This window comes from Pseudophryne corroboree, unplaced genomic scaffold (assembly GCF_028390025.1).
Source record: "Pseudophryne corroboree isolate aPseCor3 unplaced genomic scaffold, aPseCor3.hap2 scaffold_788, whole genome shotgun sequence".
NCBI classification, from domain to species: domain Eukaryota; kingdom Metazoa; phylum Chordata; class Amphibia; order Anura; family Myobatrachidae; genus Pseudophryne; species Pseudophryne corroboree.
Genome location: NW_026970367.1, coordinates 142,567 through 169,389, shown reverse-complemented (window position 1 = coordinate 169,389; position 26,823 = coordinate 142,567). Strand labels below are relative to the sequence as shown.

The following is a 26,823-nucleotide window of genomic DNA, read 5'->3' as shown; positions in this document are numbered from 1 at the left end:
GTACTTAAGAAATTACGTGAAAATCACTTGTATGCCAAACCGGAGAAGTGTGAATTTCACGTCACGGAGGTATCCTTTTTAGGGTACATTATTTCCCCTCAGGGATTCCGAATGGAACCTAAGAAGCTCCAAGCCATCCTGAGTTGGGCGCAACCCACCAACTTAAAAGCAATTCAGCGCTTTTTAGGGTTTGCGAACTACTACAGAAGGTTTATTCACTCTTTCTCTGACATAGTTGCTCCCATTGTGGCACTCACTAAGAAGGGAGCAGATCCTACCAATTGGTCATGTGAAGCTAAAGTATCTTTTCAGGCCTTGAAACAAGCCTTTGTCTCAGCCCCTGTCCTTAGACATCCCAACCCAGAATTGCCTTTCATCGTTGAGGTAGATGCCTCGGAGGTTGGTGTAGGGGCTATCCTTTCTCAGAAGGATCCAGATTCCCTTGAGTTACATCCTTGTGCCTTTATGTCCAGGAAATTCTCATCTGCTGAATCCAACTACGATGTTGGTAATCGGGAGTTGCTGGCTATTAAATGGGCTTTTGAGGAGTGGAGACATTGGCTTGAAGGAGCGACCCATACCATTTCTGTTTTGACAGATCACAAAAATCTTCAATACATTGAATCAGCTAAGCGACTGAATGCCCGACAGGCTCGTTGGGCTTTATTTTTCACTCGTTTCAAATTCATTATCACCTTCAGACCTGGTTCCAAGAATACCAAGGCAGATGCCCTCTCACGCAGTTTTCTTCCCGCTCAAGACAACAGTCCTGTTACTCTCATACTTCCGCCTTCAGTCATTCAGGCAGGTCTCACACAGGATGTTTTTTCTCAATTGAAGCTGCTTCAACATCTAGCTCCGGGAAATACTCCTGCTGGTCGTCTTTTTGTTCCTGAGTTTTTGAGAGCAACTGTTTTGGAGGAATTTCATGATAGCAAAGTTGCAGGGCATCTGGGAGTCGCTAAAACTTTTGAATTGGTATCCCGCTCAGTGTGGTGGCCTGGTCTTTCTAAAGACATTAAAGAGTTTGTTTTTTCGTGTCAGGTCTGTGCACAGCATAAAGTTCCCCGTTCTTTGCCTATTGGTCAACTTATGCCATTGAATGTTCCTCTTAGACCATGGTCGCATATCTCCATGGATTTTGTGGTGGATCTCCCTCTGTCAGCTGGATGCACAGTCATATGGGTGGTAGTGGACCGTTTTAGTAAGATGGCTCATTTTATTGGTCTTCCCCGATTGCCATCTGCCCAGGGATTGGCAGTCTTGTTCCTCCGTCATGTTTTCAGACTCCATGGGTTACCCACTGATATTGTTTCTGACAGGGGTCCACAATTCATTGCACAGTTTTGGAAGTCTTTTTGTGCTTCGTTAAAAATGAAATTATCATTAACCTCCGGTTATCATCCACAATCAAATGGACAGACTGAGCGAGTGAACCAATCCTTAAAACAATATTTGCGTTTGTACTCGGCCAAACTCCAAAATGACTGGTCTGAGTTTCTTCCATTGGCAGAGTTTGCTTATAATAATGCCTGTCATTCCTCCACCAATGTGTCTCCATTTTTTGCAGTTTTTGGTTTCCACCCCAGAGCTAATTCATTTTTCCAACATTCCTCTGTCTCCTCTCTGGCCCTGACCTCTCATCTTAAACTTATTTGGAAAAAAGTGCACATAGCTCTCAGAAAAGCAGCTTTCAAGGAAAAAGATTTTTCGGACAGGTTCCGGCGGCCGTGCACTTTTAGAGTAGGAGACAGGGTGTGGCTGTCGACTCGCAATATCAAGCTTCGACAAACCTCAGCCAGATTGGGTCCTAGATTTATTGGACCATTTCTCATTATCAAAAAAGTCAATCCAGTTGCTTTCCGGTTACAGCTACCAAAAACGTTACGAATCGGAAATACCTTCCATTGCTCTTTGCTCAAACCATATGTTTCATCTAGTAGATTTCCTCGTAAAAAACCTCAGGGGAGATCACCAGTTAATGTACAGGGTCAGCAGGAGTTTGTGGTTGAGAAGGTTCTCGATTCCAAGCTGTCCCGGGGTCGGCTTTATTTTTTGGTGCATTGGAAAGGTTATGGTCCTGAGGAAAGGTCGTGGGTCCTAGATGAGGACCTTCATGCCCCAAGGCTCAAAAGGGCATTTTTTCAAGAATTTCCTCAGAAACCCGGATTTAGGGGTTCCTTGACCCCTCCTCAAGGGGGGGGTACTGTTAGGCGCCGAGGGTCCGCTCGTCAGTGCGGCCGGCGCCTAGCAACGGGGACGCCACTGTCGGATCGTGTTCCCCGTTGCTGGGTCTAAGTTTATATCATCACTGGTTTCCTGGCTGTGTAGCATGCAGCTGCACGGCATGTTGTAATTATCACTCATCTGTTTCCCTGGCCTTGCAGCTTGTCAGCTGCATTGCATTTAATCCAATCAGCCTCCAAACAGCTGATTGGAAGACTCTCTGTTAAAAGCACTCCCAGGACTCCTCACAGACGCCGGTGATAGCTTCCTGTTTGCCTGATTCTGCTGCAGAGAGAGTTCCCAGTCCCGGTCTGTTCGTTTGTTCCTGTTCTCAGTGATCCAGTACTCGGAAGTTACCATCTGTTCCTGGAGTCTGACCGAGCACCTTTAACATCTGGTGGTGTTCGTGAGTCGCGGCGCAGCCGTGTGTTGCGGCTTGTCCGCTACTATTTATTATTGTGTTTATTTTGAGTTCTGGAGCTTTGCGGAGGATTCCGCTTCCACAAGATCCACTCTGGTGTCCAGCGGTGCCGGACAGGAGTGTCGGATCCGTGGATCCTTGGTTGTCCTTTTCCCTGGCGGCTAGTCCGCACATACCTTTTGATTTAGTTAAGTTAGCTTGTAACCCCTGGCTTGGTTGCTTAGTCAGAGGGCCCCTTGTTATCACCCTGTCTCGGACTTCCCCTTGTCTCCCATTAAGACCTGCGGGGGCATCGGGGTTGGGCAGACATAATCCGCCCTTCGAACGCGGCTGCCATGGGCTCAAGCAACCATAGTCTCGCAGGGGATTTCTGATAACACGGGCGAGACAACGGAGTTAGGGCGCCAGGGGTTACTAGGCTCTCCAGCTCCCACAACCTGTATTTCATTCCTGTACTCAGATCTCTGCCATAAGATCTTCTCCAGTCTGGAGTACAGGAATCGTAACACCCACATTTGGGGAAATCACAGGAGCAGCACACCCAGAGTGCAATGGGTGAGCCTTGCCCTGGGAGAAGCACCTTCCTGATCATAGTATCTCACGTGGCAGGTAAGTATGAGATGGGCTAGAGCTGGGGAGGGTCGCTGCTCGGGCACCCCCCTGTCAAGTGAAGGAGATCCAACTGAGGCAGCACAAGGGAACTCTCGAAAGAAGAACAAGGCTAGAGGAAGATCTGAGACAAAGAAATCTGACTTTTACCAGAGCTGATCAGAGGAAAGCACAAACACAGTCCTCCACTACCACAAATAATGCAGTCGAGTTTCCCACATTTGGGGAAATCATAGGGGTCAGCATACCCAGAATGCAATGAATGAACCTCACCCTTGGAGATCAATCTTCATGACCATGGTATCTCCTATGCAAAATAAGTATGATTTCAGATAGGGCTGGGGAGGGCCGCTGCTCAGGCACATCTCGGTCAAGTAAAGGAGATTCAACTGAGGCAGCACAAGGGAACTCTCATCTGAGGACAACAACTGCAGGGAGAACACATATTTTCAGATGAACATGGGAGGGCAGAAGGCTGCCTAATACTGAAGCACCCCCAAACAACAAACCAAATGCAACAACTAGTACAAGCATTCCTGGGGGAAGGTCTGCAGAAGACGGATTTGCATACGGTGATGTCATCCAAGCAGTGGGCCAAAGTTGGGTGGAACCCTCATCTACATATGAAAAGAGAAAAGGGGTATGCAGGGCATGGCGGCCTTTTGCGGCGCTTGGATGACCCCTAGTTCGCATTAAACACCCCCACCCTCCTTCGGTGTGGGGCTCATGTTGGCCATGCCCCTGCCCCTGAAGCATTCAAGCTGATTTCTTGCAGCAGCTAGGCACTGTAACAGCTCCAGAGCTGCTCTGTAAGGCAAGTAAAAAGGTGTGGGCCCTGCAGCACTACCTGTAGTTTGCATTGTGCATTGGAAGGCACAAAGTAAGCAGACGGGAGGAGAAGTCAGGATAGTGCACAAGGGTATAGAAGGGAGGGGCTCAAGAAAAAAGAAGTGGAAACAGACAGAAAACTAGGCTGGAGAGAGACCTGAGACAAAGAGATCTGAATTATATGAGATCCGACCAGGGGAAACACAAATTATGCAGTCAAGTTTCCCACATTTGCGGAAATCGCAGGAGCAGCACACCAAGAGTGCAATGGGTGAGCCTTGCCCTGGGAGAAGCAACTTCATGATCATAGTATCTCACCTGGCAGGTAAGTAGGAGTTGGGCTAGAGCTGGGGAGGGTCGCTGCTCGGGCACCCCCCTGTCAAGTGAAGGAAATCCAACTGAGGAAGCACAAGGGAACTCTCGAAAGAAGAACAAGGCTAGAGGAAGATCTGAGACAAAGAAATCTGACTTTTACCAGAGCTGACCAGAGGAAAGCACAAACACAGTCCTCCACTACCACAAATAATGCAGTCGAGTTTCCCACATTTGGGGAAATCATAGGGGTCAGCATACCCAGAATGCAATGAATGAACCTCACCCTGGGAGATCAATCTTCATGACCATGGTATCTCCTATGCAAAATAAGTATGATTTGGGATAGGGCTGGGGAGGGCCGCTGCTCAGGCACAACTCTGTCAAGTAAAGGAGATTCAACTGAGGCAGCACAAGGGAACTCTCATCTGGGGACAACAACTGCAGGGAGAACACATATTTTCAGATGAACATGGGAGGGCAGAAGGCTGCCTAATACTGAAGCACCCCCAAACAACAAACCAAATGCAACAACTAGTGCAAGCATTCCAGGGGGAAGGCCTGCAGCAGATGGATTTGCATATGGTGATGTCATCCAAGCTGTGAGTCAAAGTTGGCTTCAACCCTCGTCTGCATATGAAAAGAGAAAAGGGGCATGCAGGGCATGGCGGCCTTTTGCGGCGCTTGGATGACCCCTAGTTCGCATTAAACACCTCCACCCTCCTTCGGTGTGGGGCTCATGTTGGCTATGCCCCAGCCCCTGAAGCATTCAAGCTGATTTCTTGCAGCAGCTGGGCACTGTAACAGCTCCAGAGCTGCTCTGTAAGGCAAATGAAAGGGTGTGGGCCCTGCAGCACTACCTGTAGTTTGCATTGTGCGTTGGAAGGCACAAATTAAGCAGACGGGAGAAGTCAGGATAGTGCGCAAGGGCATAGAAGGGAGCGGCTCAAGAAAAGAGAAGTGGAAATAGACAGCAAACTAGGCTGGAGAGAGACCTGAGACAAAGAGATCTGAATTATACGAGAGCCGACCAGGGGAAACACAAATTATGCAGTCAAGTTTCCCACATTTGGGGAAATCGCAGGAGCAGCACACCCAGAGTGAAATGGGTGAGCCTTGCCCTGGGAGAAGCACCTTCATGATCATAGTATCTCACCTAGCAGGTAAGTAGGAGTTGGGCTAGAGCTGGGGAGGGTCGCTGCTCGGGCACCCCCCTGTCAAGTGAAGGAGATACAACTGAGGCAGCACAAGGAAACTCTCGAAAGAAGAACAAGGCTAGAGGAAGATCTGAGACAAATAAATCTGACTTTTACCAGAGCTGACCAGAGGAAAGAACAAACACAGTCCCCCACTACCACAAATAATGCAGTCGAGTTTACCACATTTGGGGAAATCATAGGGGTCAGCATACCCAGAATGCAATGAATGAACCTCACCCTGGGAGAACAATCTTCATGACCATGGTATCTCCTATGCAAAATAAGTTTGATTTGGGATAGGGCTGGGGAGGGCCGCTGCTCAGGCACATCTCTGTCAAGTAAAGGAGATTCAACTGAGGCAGCACAAGGGAACTCTCATCTGGGGACAACAACTGCAGGGAGAACACATATTTTCAGATGAACATGGGAGGGCAGAAGGCTGCCTAATACTGAAGCACCCCCAAACAACAAACCAAATGCAACAACTAGTGCAAGCATTCCTGGGGGAAGGCCTGCAGCAGATGGATTTGCATATGGTGATGTCATCCAAGCAGTGGGTCAAAGTTGGCTTAAACCCTCGTCTGCATATGAAAAGAGAAAAGGGGCGTGCAGGGCATGGCGGCCTTTTGCGGCGCTTGGATGACCCCTAGTTCACATTAAACACCTCTACCCTCCTTCGGTGTGGGGCTCATGTTGGCTATGCCCCAGCCCCTGAAGCATTCAAGCTGATTTCTTGCAGAAGCTGGGCGCTGTAACAGCTCCAGAGCTGCTCTGTAAGGCAAATAAAAGGTTGTGGGACCTGCAGCACTACCTGTAGTTCGCATTGTGCGTTGGAAGGCACAAAGTAAGCAGACGGGAGAAGTCAGGATAGTGCGCAAGGGCATAAAAGGGAACGGCTCAAGAAAAGAGAAGTGGAAACAGACAGCAAACTAGGCTGGAGAGAGACCTGATGCAAAGAGATCTGAATTATACGAGAGCCGACCAGAGGAAACACAAATTATGCAGTCAAGTGTCCCACATTTTGGGAAATCACAGGAGCTGCACACCCAGAGTGCAATGGGTGAGCCTTGCCCTGGGAGAAGCACCTTCCTGATCATAGTATCTCACCTGGCAGGTAAGTAGGAGTTGGGCTAGAGCTGGGGAGGGTCGCTGCTCGGGCACCCCCCTGTCAAGTGAAGGAGATCCAACTGAGGCAGCACAAGGGAACTCTCGAAAGAAGAACAAGGCTAGAGGAAGATCTGAGACAAAGAAATCTGACTTTTACCAGAGCTGACCAGAGGAAAGCACAAACACAGTCCCCCACTACCACAAATAATGCAGTCGAGTTTCCCACAATTGGGGAAATCACAGGGGTCAGCATACCCAGAATGCAATGAATGAAACTCACCCTGGGAGAACAATCTTCATGACCATGGCATCTCCTATGCAAAATAAGTATGATTTGGGATAGGGCTGGGGAGGGCCGCTGCTCAGGCACATCTCTGTCAAGTAAAGGAGATTCAACTGAGGCAGCACAAGGGAACTCTCATCTGGGGACAACAACTGCAGGGAGAACACATATTTTCAGATGAACATGGGAGGGCAGAAGGCTGTCTAATATTGAAGCACCCCCAAACAACAAACCAAATGCAACAACTAGTACAAGCATTCCTGGGGGAAGGTCTGCAGAAGACGGATTTGCATACGGTGATGTCATCCAAGCAGTGGGCCAAAGTTGTCTGGAACCCTCATCTGCATATGAAAAGAGAAAAGGGGTATGCAGGGCATGGCGGCCTTTTGCGGCGCTTGGATGACCCCTAGTTCGCATTAAACACCCCCACCCTCCTTCGGTGTGGGGCTCATGTTGGCTATGCCCCAGCCCCTGAAGCATTCAAGCTGATTTCTTGCAGCAGCTGGGCACTGTAACAGCTCCAGAGCTGCTCTGTAAGGCAAGTAAAAGGGTGTGGGCCCTGCAGCACTACCTGTAGTTCGCATTGTGCATTGTAAGGCACAAAGTAAGCAGACGGGAGGAGAAGTCAGGATAGTGCACAAGGGTAAAGAAGGGAGGGGCTCAAGAAAAAAGAAGTGGAAACAGACAGCAAACTAGGCTGGAGATAGACCTGAGACAAAGAGATCTGAATTATACGAGAGCCGACCAGAGGAAACACAAATTATGCAGTCAAGTGTCCCACATTTGGGGAAATCACAGGAGCTGCACACCCAGAGTGCAATGGGTGAGCCTTGCCCTGGGAGAAGCACCTTCCTGATCATAGTATCTCACCTGGCAGGTAAGTATGAGATGGGCTAGAGCTGGGGAGGGTCGCTGCTCGGGCACCCCCCTGTCAAGTGAAGGAGATCCAACTGAGGCAGCACAAGGGAACTCTCGAAAGAAGAACAAGGCTAGAGGAAGATCTGAGACAAAGAAATCTGACTTTTACCAGAGCTGACCAGAGGAAAGCACAAACACAGTCCCCCACTACCACAAATAATGCAGTCGAGTTTCCCACAATTGGGGAAATCACAGGGGTCAGCATACCCAGAATGCAATGAATGAAACTCACCCTGGGAGAACAATCTTCATGACCATGGCATCTCCTATGCAAAATAAGTATGATTTGGGATAGGGCTGGGGAGGGCCGCTGCTCAGGCACATCTCTGTCAAGTAAAGGAGATTCAACTGAGGCAGCACAAGGGAACTCTCACCTGGGGACAACAACTGCAGGGAGAACACATATTTTCAGATGAACATGGGAGGGCAGAAGGCTGTCTAATATTGAAGCACCCCCAAACAACAAACCAAATGCAACAACTAGTACAAGCATTCCTTGGGGAAGGTCTGCAGAAGACGGATTTGCATACGGTGATGTCATCCAAGCAGTGGGCCAAAGTTGTCTGGAACCCTCATCTGCATATGAAAAGAGAAAAGGGGTATGCAGGGCATGGCGGCCTTTTGAGGCGCTTGGATGACCCCTAGTTCGCATTAAACACCCCCACCCTCCTTCGGTGTGGGGCTCATGTTGGCTATGCCCCAGCCCCTGAAGCATTCAAGCTGATTTCTTGCAGCAGCTGGGCACTGTAACAGCTCCAGAGCTGCTCTGTAAGGCAAGTAAAAGGGTGTGGGCCCTGCAGCACTACCTGTAGTTCGCATTGTGCATTGTAAGGCACAAAGTAAGCAGACGGGAGGAGAAGTCAGGATAGTGCACAAGGGTAAAGAAGGGAGGGGCTCAAGAAAAAAGAAGTGGAAACAGACAGCAAACTAGGCTGGAGATAGACCTGAGACAAAGAGATCTGAATTATACGAGAGCCGACCAGAGGAAACACAAATTATGCAGTCAAGTGTCCCACATTTGGGGAAATCACAGAAGCAGCACACCCAGAGTGCAATGGGTGAGCCTTGCCCTGGGAGAAGCACCTTCCTGATCATAGTATCTCACCTGGCAGGTAAGTATGAGATGGGCTAGAGCTGGGGAGGGTCGCTGCTCGGGCACCCCCCTGTCAAGTGAAGGAGATCCAACTGAGGCAGCACAAGGGAACTCTTGAAAGAAGAACAAGGCTAGAGGAAGATCTGAGACAAAGAAATCTGACTTTTACCAGAGCTGATCAGAGGAAAGCACAAACACAGTCCTCCACTACCACAAATAATGCAGTCGAGTTTCCCACATTTGGGGAAATCATAGGGGTCAGCATACCCAGAATGCAATGAATGAACCTCACCCTGGGAGATCAATCTTCATGACCATGGTATCTCCTATGCAAAATAAGTATGATTTGGGATAGGGCTGGGGAGGGCCGCTGCTCAGGCACAACTCTGTCAAGTAAAGGAGATTCAACTGAGGCAGCACAAGGGAACTCTCATCTGGGGACAACAACTGCAGGGAGAACACATATTTTCAGATGAACATGGGAGGGCAGAAGGCTGCCTAATACTGAAGCACCCCCAAACAACAAACCAAATGCAACAACTAGTGCAAGCATTCCTGGGGGAAGGCCTGCAGCAGATGGATTTGCATATGGTGATGTCATCCAAGCTGTGAGTCAAAGTTGGCTTTAACCCTCGTCTGCATATGAAAAGAGAAAAGGGGCATGCAGGGCATGGCGGCCTTTTGCGGCGCTTGGATGACCCCTAGTTCGCATTAAACACCTCCACCCTCCTTCGGTGTGGGGCTCATGTTGGCTATGCCCCAGCCCCTGAAGCATTCAAGCTGATTTCTTGCAGCAGCTGGGCACTGTAACAGCTCCAGAGCTGCTCTGTAAGGCAAATAAAAGGGTGTGGGCCCTGCAGCACTACCTGTAGTTTGCATTGTGCGTTGGAAGGCACAAATTAAGCAGACGGGAGAAGTCAGGATAGTGCGCAAGGGCATAGAAGGGAGCGGCTCAAGAAAAGAGAAGTGGAAACAGACAGCAAACTAGGCTGGAGAGAGACCTGAGACAAAGAGATCTGAATTATACGAGAGCCGACCAGGGGAAACACAAATTATGCAGTCAAGTTTCCCACATTTGGGGAAATCGCAGGAGCAGCACACCCAGAGTGAAATGGGTGAGCCTTGCCCTGGGAGAAGCACCTTCATGATCATAGTATCTCACCTAGCAGGTAAGTAGGAGTTGGGCTAGAGCTGGGGAGGGTCGCTGCTCGGGCACCCCCCTGTCAAGTGAAGGAGATACAACTGAGGCAGCACAAGGAAACTCTCGAAAGAAGAACAAGGCTAGAGGAAGATCTGAGACAAATAAATCTGACTTTTACCAGAGCTGACCAGAGGAAAGAACAAACACAGTCCCCCACTACCACAAATAATGCAGTCGAGTTTCCCACATTTGGGGAAATCATAGGGGTCAGCATACCCAGAATGCAATGAATGAACCTCACCCTGGGAGAACAATCTTCATGACCATGGTATCTCCTATGCAAAATAAGTATGATTTGGGATAGGGCTGGGGAGGGCCGCTGCTCAGGCACATCTCTGTCAAGTAAAGGAGATTCAACTGAGGCAGCACAAGGGAACTCTCATCTGGGGACAACAACTGCAGGGAGAACACATATTTTCAGATGAACATGGGAGGGCAGAAGGCTGCCTAATACTGAAGCACCCCCAAACAACAAACCAAATGCAACAACTAGTGCAAGCATTCCTGGGGGAAGGCCTGCAGCAGATGGATTTGCATATGGTGATGTCATCCAAGCAGTGGGTCAAAGTTGGCTTAAACCCTCGTCTGCATATGAAAAGAGAAAAGGGGCGTGCAGGGCATGGCGGCCTTTTGCGGCGCTTGGATGACCCCTAGTTCACATTAAACACCTCTACCCTCCTTCGGTGTGGGGCTCATGTTGGCTATGCCCCAGCCCCTGAAGCATTCAAGCTGATTTCTTGCAGAAGCTGGGCTCTGTAACAGCTCCAGAGCTGCTCTGTAAGGCAAATAAAAGGTTGTGGGACCTGCAGCACTACCTGTAGTTCGCATTGTGCGTTGGAAGGCACAAAGTAAGCAGACGGGAGAAGTCAGGATAGTGCGCAAGGGCATAAAAGGGAACGGCTCAAGAAAAGAGAAGTGGAAACAGACAGCAAACTAGGCTGGAGAGAGACCTGATGCAAAGAGATCTGAATTATACGAGAGCCGACCAGAGGAAACACAAATTATGCAGTCAAGTGTCCCACATTTTGGGAAATCACAGGAGCTGCACACCCAGAGTGCAATGGGTGAGCCTTGCCCTGGGAGAAGCACCTTCCTGATCATAGTATCTCACCTGGCAGGTAAGTAGGAGTTGGGCTAGAGCTGGGGAGGGTCGCTGCTCGGGCACCCCCCTGTCAAGTGAAGGAGATCCAACTGAGGCAGCACAAGGGAACTCTCGAAAGAAGAACAAGGCTAGAGGAAGATCTGAGACAAAGAAATCTGACTTTTACCAGAGCTGACCAGAGGAAAGCACAAACACAGTCCCCCACTACCACAAATAATGCAGTCGAGTTTCCCACAATTGGGGAAATCACAGGGGTCAGCATACCCAGAATGCAATGAATGAAACTCACCCTGGGAGAACAATCTTCATGACCATGGCATCTCCTATGCAAAATAAGTATGATTTGGGATAGGGCTGGGGAGGGCCGCTGCTCAGGCACATCTCTGTCAAGTAAAGGAGATTCAACTGAGGCAGCACAAGGGAACTCTCATCTGGGGACAACAACTGCAGGGAGAACACATATTTTCAGATGAACATGGGAGGGCAGAAGGCTGTCTAATATTGAAGCACCCCCAAACAACAAACCAAATGCAACAACTAGTACAAGCATTCCTTGGGGAAGGTCTGCAGAAGACGGATTTGCATACGGTGATGTCATCCAAGCAGTGGGCCAAAGTTGTCTGGAACCCTCATCTGCATATGAAAAGAGAAAAGGGGTATGCAGGGCATGGCGGCCTTTTGCGGCGCTTGGATGACCCCTAGTTCGCATTAAACACCCCCACCCTCCTTCGGTGTGGGGCTCATGTTGGCTATGCCCCAGCCCCTGAAGCATTCAAGCTGATTTCTTGCAGCAGCTGGGCACTGTAACAGCTCCAGAGCTGCTCTGTAAGGCAAGTAAAAGGGTGTGGGCCCTGCAGCACTACCTGTAGTTCGTATTGTGCATTGTAAGGCACAAAGTAAGCAGACGGGAGGAGAAGTCAGGATAGTGCACAAGGGTATAGAAGGGAGGGGCTCAAGAAAAAAGAAGTGGCTATGGGGCTATGTCGTGTAGATGATGGCCTAACAGGAGGCTTTAAAATTTTCTTTCTAGTGTCCTTCGTTTGGGAGAAAAATGCAAAGGTACAAGACAGCTTTTCATTGCCAATATCTCTCTTTTGTAAAGAGCTACGCATTGGAAAATTCAGGACTATGTCGTGTAGATGATGGCCTAACAGGAGGCTTTAAAATTTTCTTTCTAGTGACCTTCGTTTGGGAGAAAAATGCAAAGGTACCTGACAGCTTTTCCTTGCCAATATCTCTCTTTTGCAAAGAGCTGCGCATTGGAAAATTCAGGGCTATGTCGTGTAGATGATGGCATAACAGGAGGCTTTAAAATTTTAATTCTAGTGTCCTTCGTTTGGGAGAAAAATGCAAAGGTACAAGACAGCTTTTCCTTGCCAATATCTCTCTTTTGCAAAGAGCTGCGCATTGGAAAATTCAGGGCTATGTCGTGTAGATGATGGCCTAACAGGAGGCTTTAAAATTTTCTTTTTAGTGTCCTTCGTTTGGGAGAAAAATGCAATGGTACAAGACAGCTTTTCCTTGCCAATATCTCTCTTTTGCAAAGAGCTGCGCATTGGAAAATTCAGGGCTATTTCGTGTAGATGATGGCCTAACAGGAGGCTTTAAAATTTTCTTTCTAGTGTCCTTCGTTTGGGAGAAAAATGCAAAGGTACAAGACAGCTTTTCCTTGCCAATATCTCTCTTTTGCAAAGAGCTACGCATTGGAAAATTCAGGGCTATGTCGTGTAGATGATGGCCTAACAGGAGGCTTTAAAATTTTATTTCTAGTGACCTTCGTTTGGGAGAAAAATGCAAAGGTACAAGACAGCTTTTCCTTGCCAATATCTCTCTTTTGCAAAGAGCTGCGCATTGGAAAATTCAGGGCTATGTCGTGTAGATGATGGCCTAACAGGAGGCTTTAAAAAATTTTTTCTAGTGACCTTCGTTTGGGAGAAAAATGCAAAGGTACAAGACAGCTTTTCCTTGCCAATATCTCTCTTTTGCAAAGAGCTGCGCATTGGAAAATTCAGGGCTATGTCGTGTAGATGATGGCCTAACAGGAGGCTTTAAAATTTTCTTTCTAGTGTCCTTCGTTTGGGAGAAAAATGCAAAGGTACAAGACAGCTTTTCCTTGCCAATATCTCTCTTTTGCAAAGAGCTACGCATTGGAAAATTCAGGGCTATGTCGTGTAGATGATGGCATAACAGGAGGCTTTAAAATTTTAATTCTAGTGTCCTTCGTTTGGGAGAAAAATGCAAAGGTACAAGACAGCTTTTCCTTGCCAATATCTCTCTTTTGCAAAGAGCTGCGCATTGGAAAATTCAGGGCTATGTCGTGTAGATGATGGCCTAACAGGAGGCTTTAAAATTTTCTTTTTAGTGTCCTTCGTTTGGGAGAAAAATGCAATGGTACAAGACAGCTTTTCCTTGCCAATATCTCTCTTTTGCAAAGAGCTGCGCATTGGAAAATTCAGGGCTATTTCGTGTAGATGATGGCCTAACAGGAGGCTTTAAAATTTTCTTTCTAGTGTCCTTCGTTTGGGAGAAAAATGCAAAGGTACAAGACAGCTTTTCCTTGCCAATATCTCTCTTTTGCAAAGAGCTACGCATTGGAAAATTCAGGGCTATGTCGTGTAGATGATGGCCTAACAGGAGGCTTTAAAATTTTATTTCTAGTGACCTTCGTTTGGGAGAAAAATGCAAAGGTACAAGACAGCTTTTCCTTGCCAATATCTCTCTTTTGCAAAGAGCTGCGCATTGGAAAATTCAGGGCTATGTCGTGTAGATGATGGCCTAACAGGAGGCTTTAAAAAAATTTTTCTAGTGACCTTCGTTTGGGAGAAAAATGCAAAGGTACAAGACAGCTTTTCCTTGCCAATATCTCTCTTTTGCAAAGAGCTGCGCATTGGAAAATTCAGGGCTATGTCGTGTAGATGATGGCCTAACAGGAGGCTTTAAAATTTTCTTTCTAGTGTCCTTCGTTTGGGAGAAAAATGCAAAGGTACAAGACAGCTTTTCCTTGCCAATATCTCTCTTTTGCAAAGAGCTACGCATTGGAAAATTCAGGGCTATGTCGTGTAGATGATGGCCTAACAGGAGGCTTTAAAATTTTCTTTCTAGTGACCTTCGTTTGGGAGAAAAATGCAAAGGTACAAGACAGCTTTTCCTTGCCAATATCTCTCTTTTGCAAAGAGCTGCGCATTGGAAAATTCAGGGCTATGTCGTGTAGATGATGGCCTAACAGGAGGCTTTAAAATTTTCTTTCTAGTGACCTTCGTTTGGGAGAAAAATGCAAAGGTACAAGACAGCTTTTCCTTGCCAATATCTCTCTTTTGCAAAGAGCTGCGCATTGGAAAATTCAGGGCTATGTCGTGTAGATGATGGCCTAACAGGAGGCTTTAAAATTTTCTTTCTAGTGTCCTTCGTTTGGGAGAAAAATGCAATGGTACAAGACAGCTTTTCCTTGCCAATATCTCTCTTTTGCAAAGAGCTACGCATTGGAAAATTCAGGGCTTTGTCGTGTAGATGATGGCCTAACAGGAGGCTTTAAAATTTTCTTTCTAGTGACCTTCGTTTGGGAGAAAAATGCAAAGGTACAAGACAGCTTTTCCTTGCCAATATCTCTCTTTTGCAAAGAGCTACGCATTGGAAAATTCAGGGCTATGTCGTGTAGATGATGGCCTAACAGGAGGCTTTAAAATTTTAATTCTAGTGTCCTTCGTTTGGGAGAAAAATGCAAAGGTACAAGATAGCTTTTCCTTGCCAATATCTCTCTTTTACAAAGAGCTACGCATTGGAAAATTCAGGGCTATGTCGTGTAGATGATGGCCTAACAGGAGGCTTTAAAATTTTCTTTCTAATGTCCTTCGTTTGGGAGAAAAATGCAATGGTACAAGACAGCTTTTCCTTGCCAATATATCTCTTTTGCAAAGAGCTACGCATTGGAAAATTCAGGGCTATGTCGTGTAGATGATGGCCTAACAGGAGGCTTTAAAATTTTCTTTCTAGTGACCTTCGTTTGGGAGAAAAATGCAAAGGTACAAGACAGCTTTTCCTTGCCAATATCTCTCTTTTGCAAAGAGCTGCGCATTGGAAAATTCAGGGCTATGTCGTGTAGATGATGGCCTAACAGGAGGCTTTAAAATTTTCTTTCTAGTGTCCTTCGTTTGGGAGAAAAATGCAATGGTACAAGACAGCTTTTCCTTGCCAATATCTCTCTTTTGCAAAGAGCTGCGCATTGGAAAATTCAGGGCTATTTCGTGTAGATGATGGCCTAACAGGAGGCTTTAAAATTTTCTTTCTAGTGTCCTTCGTTTGGGAGAAAAATGCAAAGGTACAAGACAGCTTTTCCTTGCCAATATCTCTCTTTTGCAAAGAGCTACGCATTGGAAAATTCAGGGCTATGTCGTGAAGATGATGGCCTAACAGGAGGCTTTAAAATTTTCTTTCTAGTGACCTTCGTTTGGGAGAAAAATGCAAAGGTACAAGACAGCTTTTCCTTGCCAATATCTCTCTTTTGCAAAGAGCTGCGCATTGGAAAATTCAGGGCTATGTCGTGTAGATGATGGCCTAACAGGAGGCTTTAAAATTTTCTTTCTAGTGACCTTCGTTTGGGAGAAAAATGCAATGGTACAAGACAGCTTTTCCTTGCCAATATCTCTCTTTTGCAAAGAGCTGCGCATTGGAAAATTCAGGGCTATGTCGTGTAGATGATGGCCTAACAGGAGGCTTTTTAAATTTTAATTCTAGTGTCCTTCGTTTGGGAGAAAAATGCAAAGGTATAAGACAGCTTTTCCTTGCCAATATCTCTCTTTTGCAAAGAGCTACGCATTGGAAAATTCAGGGCTATGTCGTGTAGATGATGGCCTAACAGGAGGCTTTAAAATTTTAATTCTAGTGTCCTTCGTTTGGGAGAAAAATGCAAAGGTACAAGACAGCTTTTCCTTGCCAATATCTCTCTTTTGCAAAGAGCTGCGCATTGGAAAATTCAGGGCTATGTCGTGTAGATGATGGCCTAACAGGAGGCTTTAAAATTTTCTTTCTAGTGTCCTTCGTTTGGGAGAAAAATGCAATGGTACAAGACAGCTTTTCCTTGCCAATATCTCTCTTTTGCAAAGAGCTACGCATTGGAAAATTCAGGGCTATGTCGTGTAGATGATGGCCTAACAGGAGGCTTTAAAATTTTCTTTCTAGTGACCTTCGTTTGGGAGAAAAATGCAAAGGTACAAGACAGCTTTTCCTTGCCAATATCTCTCTTTTGCAAAGAGCTGCGCATTGGAAAATTCAGGGCTATGTCGTGTAGATGATGGCCTAACAGGAGGCTTTAAAATTTTCTTTCTAGTGTCCTTCGTTTGGGAGAAAAATGCAATGGTACAAGACAGCTTTTCCTTGCCAATATCTCTCTTTTGCAAAGAGCTGCGCATTGGAAAATTCAGGGCTATGTCGTGTAGATGATGGCCTAACAGGAGGCTTTAAAATTTTCTTTCTAGTGACCTTCGTTTGGGAGAAAAATGCAAAGGTACAAGACAGCTTTTCCTTGCCAATATCTCTCTTTTGCAAAGAGCTGCGCATTGGAAAATTCAGGGCTATGTCGTGTAGATGATGGCCTAACAGGAGGCTTTAAAATTTTCTTTCTAGTGACCTTCGTTTGGGAGAAAAATGCAATGGTACAAGACAGCTTTTCCTTGCCAATATCTCTCTTTTGCAAAGAGCTGCGCATTGGAAAATTCAGGGCTATGTCGTGTAGATGATGGCCTAACAGGAGGCTTTAAAATTTTAATTCTAGTGTCCTTCGTTTGGGAGAAAAATGCAAAGGTACAAGACAGCTTTTCCTTGCCAATATCTCTCTTTTGCAAAGAGCTACGCATTGGAAAATTCAGGGCTATGTCGTGTAGATGATGGCCTAACAGGAGGCTTTAAAATTTTAATTCTAGTGTCCTTCGTTTGGGAGAAAAATGCAAAGGTACAAGACAGCTTTTCCTTGCCAATATCTCTCTTTTGCAAAGAGCTGCGCATTGGAAAATTCAGGGCTATGTCGTGTAGATGATGACCTAACAGGAGGCTTTAAAATTTTCTTTCTAGTGTCCTTCGTTTGGGAGAAAAATGCAAAGGTACAAGACAGCTTTTCCTTGCCAATATCTCTCTTTTGCAAAGAGCTGCGCATTGGAAAATTCAGGGCAATTTCGTGTAGATGATGGCCTAACAGGAGGCTTTAAAATTTTCTTTCTAGTGTCCTTCGTTTGGGAGAAAAATGCAATGGTACAAGACAGCTTTTCCTTGCCAATATCTCTCTTTTGCAAAGAGCTACGCATTGGAAAATTCAGGGCTATGTCGTGTAGATGATGGCCTAACAGGAGGCTTTAAAATTTTCTTTCTAGTGACCTTCGTTTGGGAGAAAAATGCAAAGGTACAAGACAGCTTTTCCTTGCCAATATCTCTCTTTTGCAAAGAGCTGCGCATTGGAAAATTCAGGGCTATGTCGTGTAGATGATGGCCTAACAGGAGGCTTTAAAATTTTCTTTCTAGTGTCCTTCGTTTGGGAGAAAAATGCAATGGTACAAGACAGCTTTTCCTTGCCAATATCTCTCTTTTGCAAAGAGCTGCGCATTGGAAAATTCAGGGCAATTTCGTGTAGATGATGGCCTAACAGGAGGCTTTAAAATTTTCTTTCTAGTGTCCTTCGTTTGGGAGAAAAATGCAAAGGTACAAGACAGCTTTTCCTTGCCAATATCTCTCTTTTGCAAAGAGCTGCGCATTGGAAAATTCAGGGCTATGTCGTGTAGATGATGGCCTAACAGGAGGCTTTAAAATTTTCTTTCTAGTGTCCTTCGTTTGGGAGAAAAATGCAATGGTACAAGACAGCTTTTCCTTGCCAATATCTCTCTTTTGCAAAGAGCTACGCATTGGAAAATTCAGGGCTATGTCGTGTAGATGATGGCCTAACAGGAGGCTTTAAAATTTTAATTCTAGTGTCCTTCGTTTGGGAGAAAAATGCAAAGGTACAAGACAGCTTTTCCTTGCCAATATCTCTCTTTTGCAAAGAGCTGCACATTGGAAAATTCAGGGCTATATCGTGTAGATGATGGCCTAACAGGAGGCTTTAAAATTTTCTTTCTAGTGTCCTTCGTTTGGGAGAAAAATGCAATGGTACAAGACAGCTTTTCCTTGCCAATATCTCTCTTTTGCAAAGAGCTACGCATTGGAAAATTCAGGGCTATGTCGTGTAGATGATGGCCTAACAGGAGGCTTTAAAATTTTCTTTCTAGTGTCCTTCGTTTGGGAGAAAAATGCAAAGGTACAAGACAGCTTTTCCTTGCCAATATCTCTCTTTTGCAAAGAGCTGCGCATTGGAAAATTCAGGGCTATGTCGTGTAGATGATAGCCTAACAGGAGGCTTTAAAATTTTCTTTCTAGTGTCCTTCGTTTGGGAGAAAAATGCAATGGTACAAGACAGCTTTTCCTTGCCAATATCTCTCTTTTGCAAAGAGCTACGCATTGGAAAATTCAGGGCTATGTCGTGTAGATGATGGCCTAATAGGAGGCTTTAAAATTTTCTTTCTAGTGACCTTCGTTTGGGAGAAAAATGCAAAGGTACAAGACAGCTTTTCCTTGCCAATATCTCTCTTTTGCAAAGAGCTGCGCATTGGAAAATTCAGGGCTATGTCGTGTAGATGATGGCCTAACAGGAGGCTTTAAAATTTTCTTTCTAGTGTCCTTCGTTTGGGAGAAAAATGCAATGGTACAAGACAGCTTTTCCTTGCCAATATCTCTCTTTTGCAAAGAGCTGCGCATTGGAAAATTCAGGGCTATTTCGTGTAGATGATGGCCTAACAGGAGGCTTTAAAATTTTCTTTCTAGTGTCCTTCGTTTGGGAGAAAAATGCAAAGGTACAAGACAGCTTTTCCTTGCCAATATTTCTCTTTTGCAAAGAGCTACGCATTGGAAAATTCAGGGCTATGTCGTGTAGATGATGGCCTAACAGGAGGCTTTAAAATTTTCTTTCTAGTGACCTTCGTTTGGGAGAAAAATGCAAAGGTACAAGACAGCTTTTCCTTGCCAATATCTCTCTTTTGCAAAGAGCTGCGCATTGGAAAATTCAGGGCTATGTCGTGTAGATGATGGCCTAACAGGAGGCTTTAAAATTTTCTTTCTAGTGACCTTCGTTTGGGAGAAAAATGCAAAGGTACAAGACAGCTTTTCCTTGCCAATATCTCTCTTTTGCAAAGAGCTGCGCATTGGAAAATTCAGGGCTATGTCGTGTAGATGATGGCCTAACAGGAGGCTTTAAAATTTTCTTTCTAGTGACCTTCGTTTGGGAGAAAAATGCAAAGGTACAAGACAGCTTTTCCTTGCCAATATCTCTCTTTTGCAAAGAGCTGCGCATTGGAAAATTCAGGGCTATGTCGTGTAGATGATGGCCTAACAGGAGGCTTTAAAATTTTCTTTCTAGTGACCTTCGTTTGGGAGAAAAATGCAATGGTACAAGACAGCTTTTCCTTGCCAATATCTCTCTTTTGCAAAGAGCTGCGCATTGGAAAATTCAGGGCTATGTCGTGTAGATGATGGCCTAACAGGAGGCTTTAAAATTTTAATTCTAGTGTCCTTCGTTTGGGAGAAAAATGCAAAGGTACAAGACAGCTTTTCCTTGCCAATATCTCTCTTTTGCAAAGAGCTACGCATTGGAAAATTCAGGGCTATGTCGTGTAGATGATGGCCTAACAGGAGGCTTTAAAATTTTAATTCTAGTGTCCTTCGTTTGGGAGAAAAATGCAAAGGTACAAGACAGCTTTTCCTTGCCAATATCTCTCTTTTGCAAAGAGCTGCGCATTGGAAAATTCAGGGCTATGTCGTGTAGATGATGACCTAACAGGAGGCTTTAAAATTTTCTTTCTAGTGTCCTTCGTTTGGGAGAAAAATGCAAAGGTACAAGACAGCTTTTCCTTGCCAATATCTCTCTTTTGCAAAGAGCTGCGCATTGGAAAATTCAGGGCAATTTCGTGTAGATGATGGCCTAACAGGAGGCTTTAAAATTTTCTTTCTAGTGTCCTTCGTTTGGGAGAAAAATGCAATGGTACAAGACAGCTTTTCCTTGCCAATATCTCTCTTTTGCAAAGAGCTACGCATTGGAAAATTCAGGGCTATGTCGTGTAGATGATGGCCTAACAGGAGGCTTTAAAATTTTCTTTCTAGTGACCTTCGTTTGGGAGAAAAATGCAAAGGTACAAGAAAGCTTTTCCTTGCCAATATCTCTCTTTTGCAAAGAGCTGCGCATTGGAAAATTCAGGGCTATGTCGTGTAGATGATGGCCTAACAGGAGGCTTTAAAATTTTCTTTCTAGTGTCCTTCGTTTGGGAGAAAAATGCAATGGTACAAGACAGCTTTTCCTTGCCAATATCTCTCTTTTGCAAAGAGCTGCGCATTGGAAAATTCAGGGCAATTTCGTGTAGATGATGGCCTAACAGGAGGCTTTAAAATTTTCTTTCTAGTGTCCTTCGTTTGGGAGAAAAATGCAAAGGTACAAGACAGCTTTTCCTTGCCAATATCTCTCTTTTGCAAAGAGCTGCGCATTGGAAAATTCAGGGCTATGTCGTGTAGATGATGGCCTAACAGGAGGCTTTAAAATTTTCTTTCTAGTGTCCTTCGTTTGGGAGAAAAATGCAATGGTACAAGACAGCTTTTCCTTGCCAATATCTCTCTTTTGCAAAGAGCTACGCATTGGAAAATTCAGGGCTATGTCGTGTAGATGATGGCCTAACAGGAGGCTTTAAAATTTTAATTCTAGTGTCCTTCGTTTGGGAGAAAAATGCAAAGGTACAAGACAGCTTTTCCTTGCCAATATCTCTCTTTTGCAAAGAGCTGCACATTGGAAAATTCAGGGCTATATCGTGTAGATGATGGCCTAACAGGAGGCTTTAAAATTTTCTTTCTAGTGTCCTTCGTTTGGGAGAAAAATGCAATGGTACAAGACAGCTTTTCCTTGCCAATATCTCTCTTTTGCAAAGAGCTACGCATTGGAAAATTCAGGGCTATGTCGTGTAGATGATGGCCTAACAGGAGGCTTTAAAATTTTCTTTCTAGTGTCCTTCGTTTGGGAGAAAAATGCAAAGGTACAAGACAGCTTTTCCTTGCCAATATCTCTCTTTTGCAAAGAGCTGCGCATTGGAAAATTCAGGGCTATGTCGTGTAGATGATAGCCTAACAGGAGGCTTTAAAATTTTCTTTCTAGTGTCCTTCGTTTGGGAGAAAAATGCAATGGTACAAGACAGCTTTTCCTTGCCAATATCTCTCTTTTGCAAAGAGCTACGCATTGGAAAATTCAGGGCTATGTCGTGTAGATGATGGCCTAATAGGAGGCTTTAAAATTTTCTTTCTAGTGACCTTCGTTTGGGAGAAAAATGCAAAGGTACAAGACAGCTTTTCCTTGCCAATATCTCTCTTTTGCAAAGAGCTGCGCATTGGAAAATTCAGGGCTATGTCGTGTAGATGATGGCCTAACAGGAGGCTTTAAAATTTTCTTTCTAGTGTCCTTCGTTTGGGAGAAAAATGCAATGGTACAAGACAGCTTTTCCTTGCCAATATCTCTCTTTTGCAAAGAGCTGCGCATTGGAAAATTCAGGGCTATTTCGTGTAGATGATGGCCTAACAGGAGGCTTTAAAATTTTCTTTCTAGTGTCCTTCGTTTGGGAGAAAAATGCAAAGGTACAAGACAGCTTTTCCTTGCCAATATTTCTCTTTTGCAAAGAGCTACGCATTGGAAAATTCAGGGCTATGTCGTGTAGATGATGGCCTAACAGGAGGCTTTAAAATTTTCTTTCTAGTGACCTTCGTTTGGGAGAAAAATGCAAAGGTACAAGACAGCTTTTCCTTGCCAATATCTCTCTTTTGCAAAGAGCTGCGCATTGGAAAATTCAGGGCTATGTCGTGTAGATGATGGCCTAACAGGAGGCTTTAAAATTTTCTTTCTAGTGACCTTCGTTTGGGAGAAAAATGCAAAGGTACAAGACAGCTTTTCCTTGCCAATATCTCTCTTTTGCAAAGAGCTGCGCATTGGAAAATTCAGGGCTATGTCGTGTAGATGATGGCCTAACAGGAGGCTTTAAAATTTTCTTTCTAGTGACCTTCGTTTGGGAGAAAAATGCAATGGTACAAGACAGCTTTTCCTTGCCAATATCTCTCTTTTGCAAAGAGCTGCGCATTGGAAAATCCAGAGCTATGTCGTGTAGATGATGGCCTAACAGGAGGCTTTAAAATTTTAATTCTAGTGTCCTTCGTTTGGGAGAAAAATGCAAAGGTACAAGACAGCTTTTCCTTGCCAATATCTCTCTTTTGCAAAGAGCTACGCATTGGAAAATTCAGGGCTATGTCGTGTAGATGATGGCCTAACAGGAGGCTTTAAAATTTTCTTTCTAGTGTCCTTCGTTTGGGAGAAAAATGCAAAGGTACAAGACAGCTTTTCCTTGCCAATATCTCTCTTTTGCAAAGAGCTGCGCATTGGAAAATTCAGGGCTATGTCGTGTAGATGATGGCCTAACAGGAGGCTTTAAAATTTTCTTTCTAGTGTCCTTCGTTTGGGAGAAAAATGCAATGGTACAAGACAGCTTTTCCTTGCCAATATCTCTCTTTTGCAAAGAGCTACGCATTGGAAAATTCAGGGCTATGTCGTGTAGATGATGGCCTAACAGGAGGCTTTAAAATTTTCTTTCTAGTGACCTTCGTTTGGGAGAAAAATGCAAAGGTACAAGACAGCTTTTCCTTGCCAATATCTCTCTTTTGCAAAGAGCTGCGCATTGGAAAATTCAGGGCTATATCGTGTAGATGATGGCCTAACAGGAGGCTTTAAAATTTTCTTTCTAGTGTCCTTCGTTTGGGAGAAAAATGCAATGGTACAAGACAGCTTTTCCTTGCCAATATCTCTCTTTTGCAAAGAGCTGCGCATTGGAAAATTCAGGGCTATGTCGTGTAGATGATGGCCTAACAGGAGGCTTTAAAATTTTCTTTCTAGTGTCCTTCCTTTGGGAGAAAAATGCAATGGTACAAGACAGCTTTTCCTTGCCAATATCTCTCTTTTGCAAAGAGCTGCGCATTGGAAAATTCAGGGCTATGTCGTGTAGATGATAGCCTAACAGGAGGCTTTAAAATTTTCTTTCTAGTGTCCTTCGTTTGGGAGAAAAATGCAATGGTACAAGACAGCTTTTCCTTGCCAATATCTCTCTTTTGCAAAGAGCTACGCATTGGAAAATTCAGGGCTATGTCGTGTAGATGATGGCCTAACAGGAGGCTTTAAAATTTTCTTTCTAGTGACCTTCGTTTGGGAGAAAAATGCAAAGGTACAAGACAGCTTTTCCTTGCCAATATCTCTCTTTTGCAAAGAGCTGCGCATTGGAAAATTCAGGGCTATGTCGTGTAGATGATGGCCTAACAGGAGGCTTTAAAATTTTCTTTCTAGTGACCTTCGTTTGGGAGAAAAATGCAATGGTACAAGACAGCTTTTCCTTGCCAATATCTCTCTTTTGCAAAGAGCTGCGCATTGGAAAATTCAGGGCTATGTCGTGTAGATGATGGCCTAACAGGAGGCTTTAAAATTTTAATTCTAGTGTCCTTCGTTTGGGAGAAAAATGCAAAGGTACAAGACAGCTTTTCCTTGCCAATATCTCTCTTTTGCAAAGAGCTACGCATTGGAAAATTCAGGGCTATGTCGTGTAGATGATGGCCTAACAGGAGGCTTTAAAATTTTAATTCTAGTGTCCTTCGTTTGGGAGAAAAATGCAAAGGTACAAGACAGCTTTTCCTTGCCAATATCTCTCTTTTGCAAAGAGCTGCGCATTGGAAAATTCAGGGCTATGTCGTGTAGATGATGACCTAACAGGAGGCTTTAAAATTTTCTTTCTAGTGTCCTTCGTTTGGGAGAAAAATGCAAAGGTACAAGACAGCTTTTCCTTGCCAATATCTCTCTTTTGCAAAGAGCTGCGCATTGGAAAATTCAGGGCAATTTCGTGTAGATGATGGCCTAACAGGAGGCTTTAAAATTTTCTTTCTAGTGTCCTTCGTTTGGGAGAAAAATGCAATGGTACAAGACAGCTTTTCCTTGCCAATATCTCTCTTTTGCAAAGAGCTACGCATTGGAAAATTCAGGGCTATGTCGTGTAGATGATGGCCTAACAGGAGGCTTTAAAATTTTCTTTCTAGTGACCTTCGTTTGGGAGAAAAATGCAAAGGTACAAGACAGCTTTTCCTTGCCAATATCTCTCTTTTGCAAAGAGCTGCGCATTGGAAAATTCAGGGCTATGTCGTGTAGATGATGGCCTAACAGGAGGCTTTAAAATTTTCTTTCTAGTGTCCTTCGTTTGGGAGAAAAATGCAATGGTACAAGACAGCTTTTCCTTGCCAATATCTCTCTTTTGCAAAGAGCTGCGCATTGGAAAATTCAGGGCAATTTCGTGTAGATGATGGCCTAACAGGAGGCTTTAAAATTTTCTTTCTAGTGTCCTTCGTTTGGGAGAAAAATGCAAAGGTACAAGACAGCTTTTCCTTGCCAATATCTCTCTTTTGCAAAGAGCTGCGCATTGGAAAATTCAGGGCTATGTCGTGTAGATGATGGCCTAACAGGAGGCTTTAAAATTTTCTTTCTAGTGTCCTTCGTTTGGGAGAAAAATGCAATGGTACAAGACAGCTTTTCCTTGCCAATATCTCTCTTTTGCAAAGAGCTACGCATTGGAAAATTCAGGGCTATGTCGTGTAGATGATGGCCTAACAGGAGGCTTTAAAATTTTAATTCTAGTGTCCTTCGTTTGGGAGAAAAATGCAAAGGTACAAGACAGCTTTTCCTTGCCAATATCTCTCTTTTGCAAAGAGCTGCACATTGGAAAATTCAGGGCTATATCGTGTAGATGATGGCCTAACAGGAGGCTTTAAAATTTTCTTTCTAGTGTCCTTCGTTTGGGAGAAAAATGCAATGGTACAAGACAGCTTTTCCTTGCCAATATCTCTCTTTTGCAAAGAGCTACGCATTGGAAAATTCAGGGCTATGTCGTGTAGATGATGGCCTAACAGGAGGCTTTAAAATTTTCTTTCTAGTGTCCTTCGTTTGGGAGAAAAATGCAAAGGTACAAGACAGCTTTTCCTTGCCAATATCTCTCTTTTGCAAAGAGCTGCGCATTGGAAAATTCAGGGCTATGTCGTGTAGATGATAGCCTAACAGGAGGCTTTAAAATTTTCTTTCTAGTGTCCTTCGTTTGGGAGAAAAATGCAATGGTACAAGACAGCTTTTCCTTGCCAATATCTCTCTTTTGCAAAGAGCTACGCATTGGAAAATTCAGGGCTATGTCGTGTAGATGATGGCCTAACAGGAGGCTTTAAAATTTTCTTTCTAGTGACCTTCGTTTGGGAGAAAAATGCAAAGGTACAAGACAGCTTTTCCTTGCCAATATCTCTCTTTTGCAAAGAGCTGCGCATTGGAAAATTCAGGGCTATGTCGTGTAGATGATGGCCTAACAGGAGGCTTTAAAATTTTCTTTCTAGTGTCCTTCGTTTGGTAGAAAAATGCAATGGTACAAGACAGCTTTTCCTTGCCAATATCTCTCTTTTGCAAAGAGCTGCGCATTGGAAAATTCAGGGCTATGTCGTGTAGATGATGGCCTAACAGGAGGCTTTAAAATTTTCTTTCTAGTGACCTTCGTTTGGGAGAAAAATGCAAAGGTACAAGACAGCTTTTCCTTGCCAATATCTCTCTTTTGCAAAGAGCTGCGCATTGGAAAATTCAGGGCTATGTCGTGTAGATGATGGCCTAACAGGAGGCTTTAAAATTTTCTTTCTAGTGACCTTCGTTTGGGAGAAAAATGCAATGGTACAAGACAGCTTTTCCTTGCCAATATCTCTCTTTTGCAAAGAGCTGCGCATTGGAAAATTCAGAGCTATGTCGTGTAGATGATGGCCTAACAGGAGGCTTTAAAATTTTCTTTCTAGTGACCTTCGTTTGGGAGAAAAATGCAATGGTACAAGACAGCTTTTCCTTGCCAATATCTCTCTTTTGCAAAGAGCTGCGCATTGGAAAATTCAGAGCTATGTCGTGTAGATGATGGCCTAACAGGAGGCTTTAAAATTTTCTTTCTAGTGACCTTCGTTTGGGAGAAAAATGCAATGGTACAAGACAGCTTTTCCTTGCCAATATCTCTCTTTTGCAAAGAGCTGCGCATTGGAAAATTCAGAGCTATGTCGTGTAGATGATGGCCTAACAGGAGGCTTTAAAATTTTAATTCTAGTGTCCTTCGTTTGGGAGAAAAATGCAAAGGTACAAGACAGCTTTTCCTTGCCAATATCTCTCTTTTGCAAAGAGCTACGCATTGGAAAATTCAGGGCTATGTCGTGTAGATGATGGCCTAACAGGAGGCTTTAAAATTTTAATTCTAGTGTCCTTCGTTTGGGAGAAAAATGCAAAGGTACAAGACAGCTTTTCCTTGCCAATATCTCTCTTTTGCAAAGAGCTGCGCATTGGAAAATTCAGGGCTATGTCGTGTAGATGATGGCCTAACAGGAGGCTTTAAAAT

At 44.6% G+C, this 26,823-nt stretch overlaps 14 non-coding genes and 1 pseudogene across 14 annotated transcripts; all 15 read right to left on the bottom strand.

Annotated features, from left to right (window-relative positions):
* Positions 1–3,416: 3,416 nt before the first annotated feature.
* Positions 3,417–3,580, bottom strand: LOC135040978 (U1 spliceosomal RNA). The gene has a single exon (XR_010234715.1). It is a non-coding gene; the product is annotated as a U1 spliceosomal RNA (small nuclear RNA).
* A 695-nt stretch (positions 3,581–4,275) lies between these two features.
* Positions 4,276–4,417, bottom strand: LOC135040989 (U1 spliceosomal RNA; annotated as a pseudogene).
* Positions 4,418–4,569: 152 nt separating this feature from the next.
* On the bottom strand, positions 4,570–4,733 carry LOC135040976 (U1 spliceosomal RNA). Its single transcript, XR_010234713.1, has one exon. It is a non-coding gene; the product is annotated as a U1 spliceosomal RNA (small nuclear RNA).
* Positions 4,734–5,404: 671 nt separating this feature from the next.
* Positions 5,405–5,567, bottom strand: LOC135040987 (U1 spliceosomal RNA). The gene has a single exon (XR_010234724.1). It is a non-coding gene; the product is annotated as a U1 spliceosomal RNA (small nuclear RNA).
* Positions 5,568–5,719: 152 nt separating this feature from the next.
* Positions 5,720–5,883, bottom strand: LOC135040977 (U1 spliceosomal RNA). The gene has a single exon (XR_010234714.1). It is a non-coding gene; the product is annotated as a U1 spliceosomal RNA (small nuclear RNA).
* Positions 5,884–6,554: 671 nt separating this feature from the next.
* Positions 6,555–6,717, bottom strand: LOC135040985 (U1 spliceosomal RNA). Its single transcript, XR_010234722.1, has one exon. It is a non-coding gene; the product is annotated as a U1 spliceosomal RNA (small nuclear RNA).
* Positions 6,718–6,869: 152 nt separating this feature from the next.
* LOC135040981 (U1 spliceosomal RNA) lies at positions 6,870–7,033 on the bottom strand. Its single transcript, XR_010234718.1, has one exon. It is a non-coding gene; the product is annotated as a U1 spliceosomal RNA (small nuclear RNA).
* Positions 7,034–7,707: 674 nt separating this feature from the next.
* Positions 7,708–7,870, bottom strand: LOC135040982 (U1 spliceosomal RNA). The gene has a single exon (XR_010234719.1). It is a non-coding gene; the product is annotated as a U1 spliceosomal RNA (small nuclear RNA).
* A 152-nt stretch (positions 7,871–8,022) lies between these two features.
* On the bottom strand, positions 8,023–8,186 carry LOC135040980 (U1 spliceosomal RNA). Its single transcript, XR_010234717.1, has one exon. It is a non-coding gene; the product is annotated as a U1 spliceosomal RNA (small nuclear RNA).
* A 674-nt stretch (positions 8,187–8,860) lies between these two features.
* LOC135040983 (U1 spliceosomal RNA) lies at positions 8,861–9,023 on the bottom strand. The gene has a single exon (XR_010234720.1). It is a non-coding gene; the product is annotated as a U1 spliceosomal RNA (small nuclear RNA).
* A 152-nt stretch (positions 9,024–9,175) lies between these two features.
* On the bottom strand, positions 9,176–9,339 carry LOC135040992 (U1 spliceosomal RNA). Its single transcript, XR_010234728.1, has one exon. It is a non-coding gene; the product is annotated as a U1 spliceosomal RNA (small nuclear RNA).
* A 671-nt stretch (positions 9,340–10,010) lies between these two features.
* Positions 10,011–10,173, bottom strand: LOC135040986 (U1 spliceosomal RNA). Its single transcript, XR_010234723.1, has one exon. It is a non-coding gene; the product is annotated as a U1 spliceosomal RNA (small nuclear RNA).
* Positions 10,174–10,325: 152 nt separating this feature from the next.
* On the bottom strand, positions 10,326–10,489 carry LOC135040990 (U1 spliceosomal RNA). The gene has a single exon (XR_010234726.1). It is a non-coding gene; the product is annotated as a U1 spliceosomal RNA (small nuclear RNA).
* Positions 10,490–11,160: 671 nt separating this feature from the next.
* LOC135040984 (U1 spliceosomal RNA) lies at positions 11,161–11,323 on the bottom strand. The gene has a single exon (XR_010234721.1). It is a non-coding gene; the product is annotated as a U1 spliceosomal RNA (small nuclear RNA).
* Positions 11,324–11,475: 152 nt separating this feature from the next.
* On the bottom strand, positions 11,476–11,639 carry LOC135040979 (U1 spliceosomal RNA). Its single transcript, XR_010234716.1, has one exon. It is a non-coding gene; the product is annotated as a U1 spliceosomal RNA (small nuclear RNA).
* Positions 11,640–26,823: the final 15,184 nt, after the last annotated feature.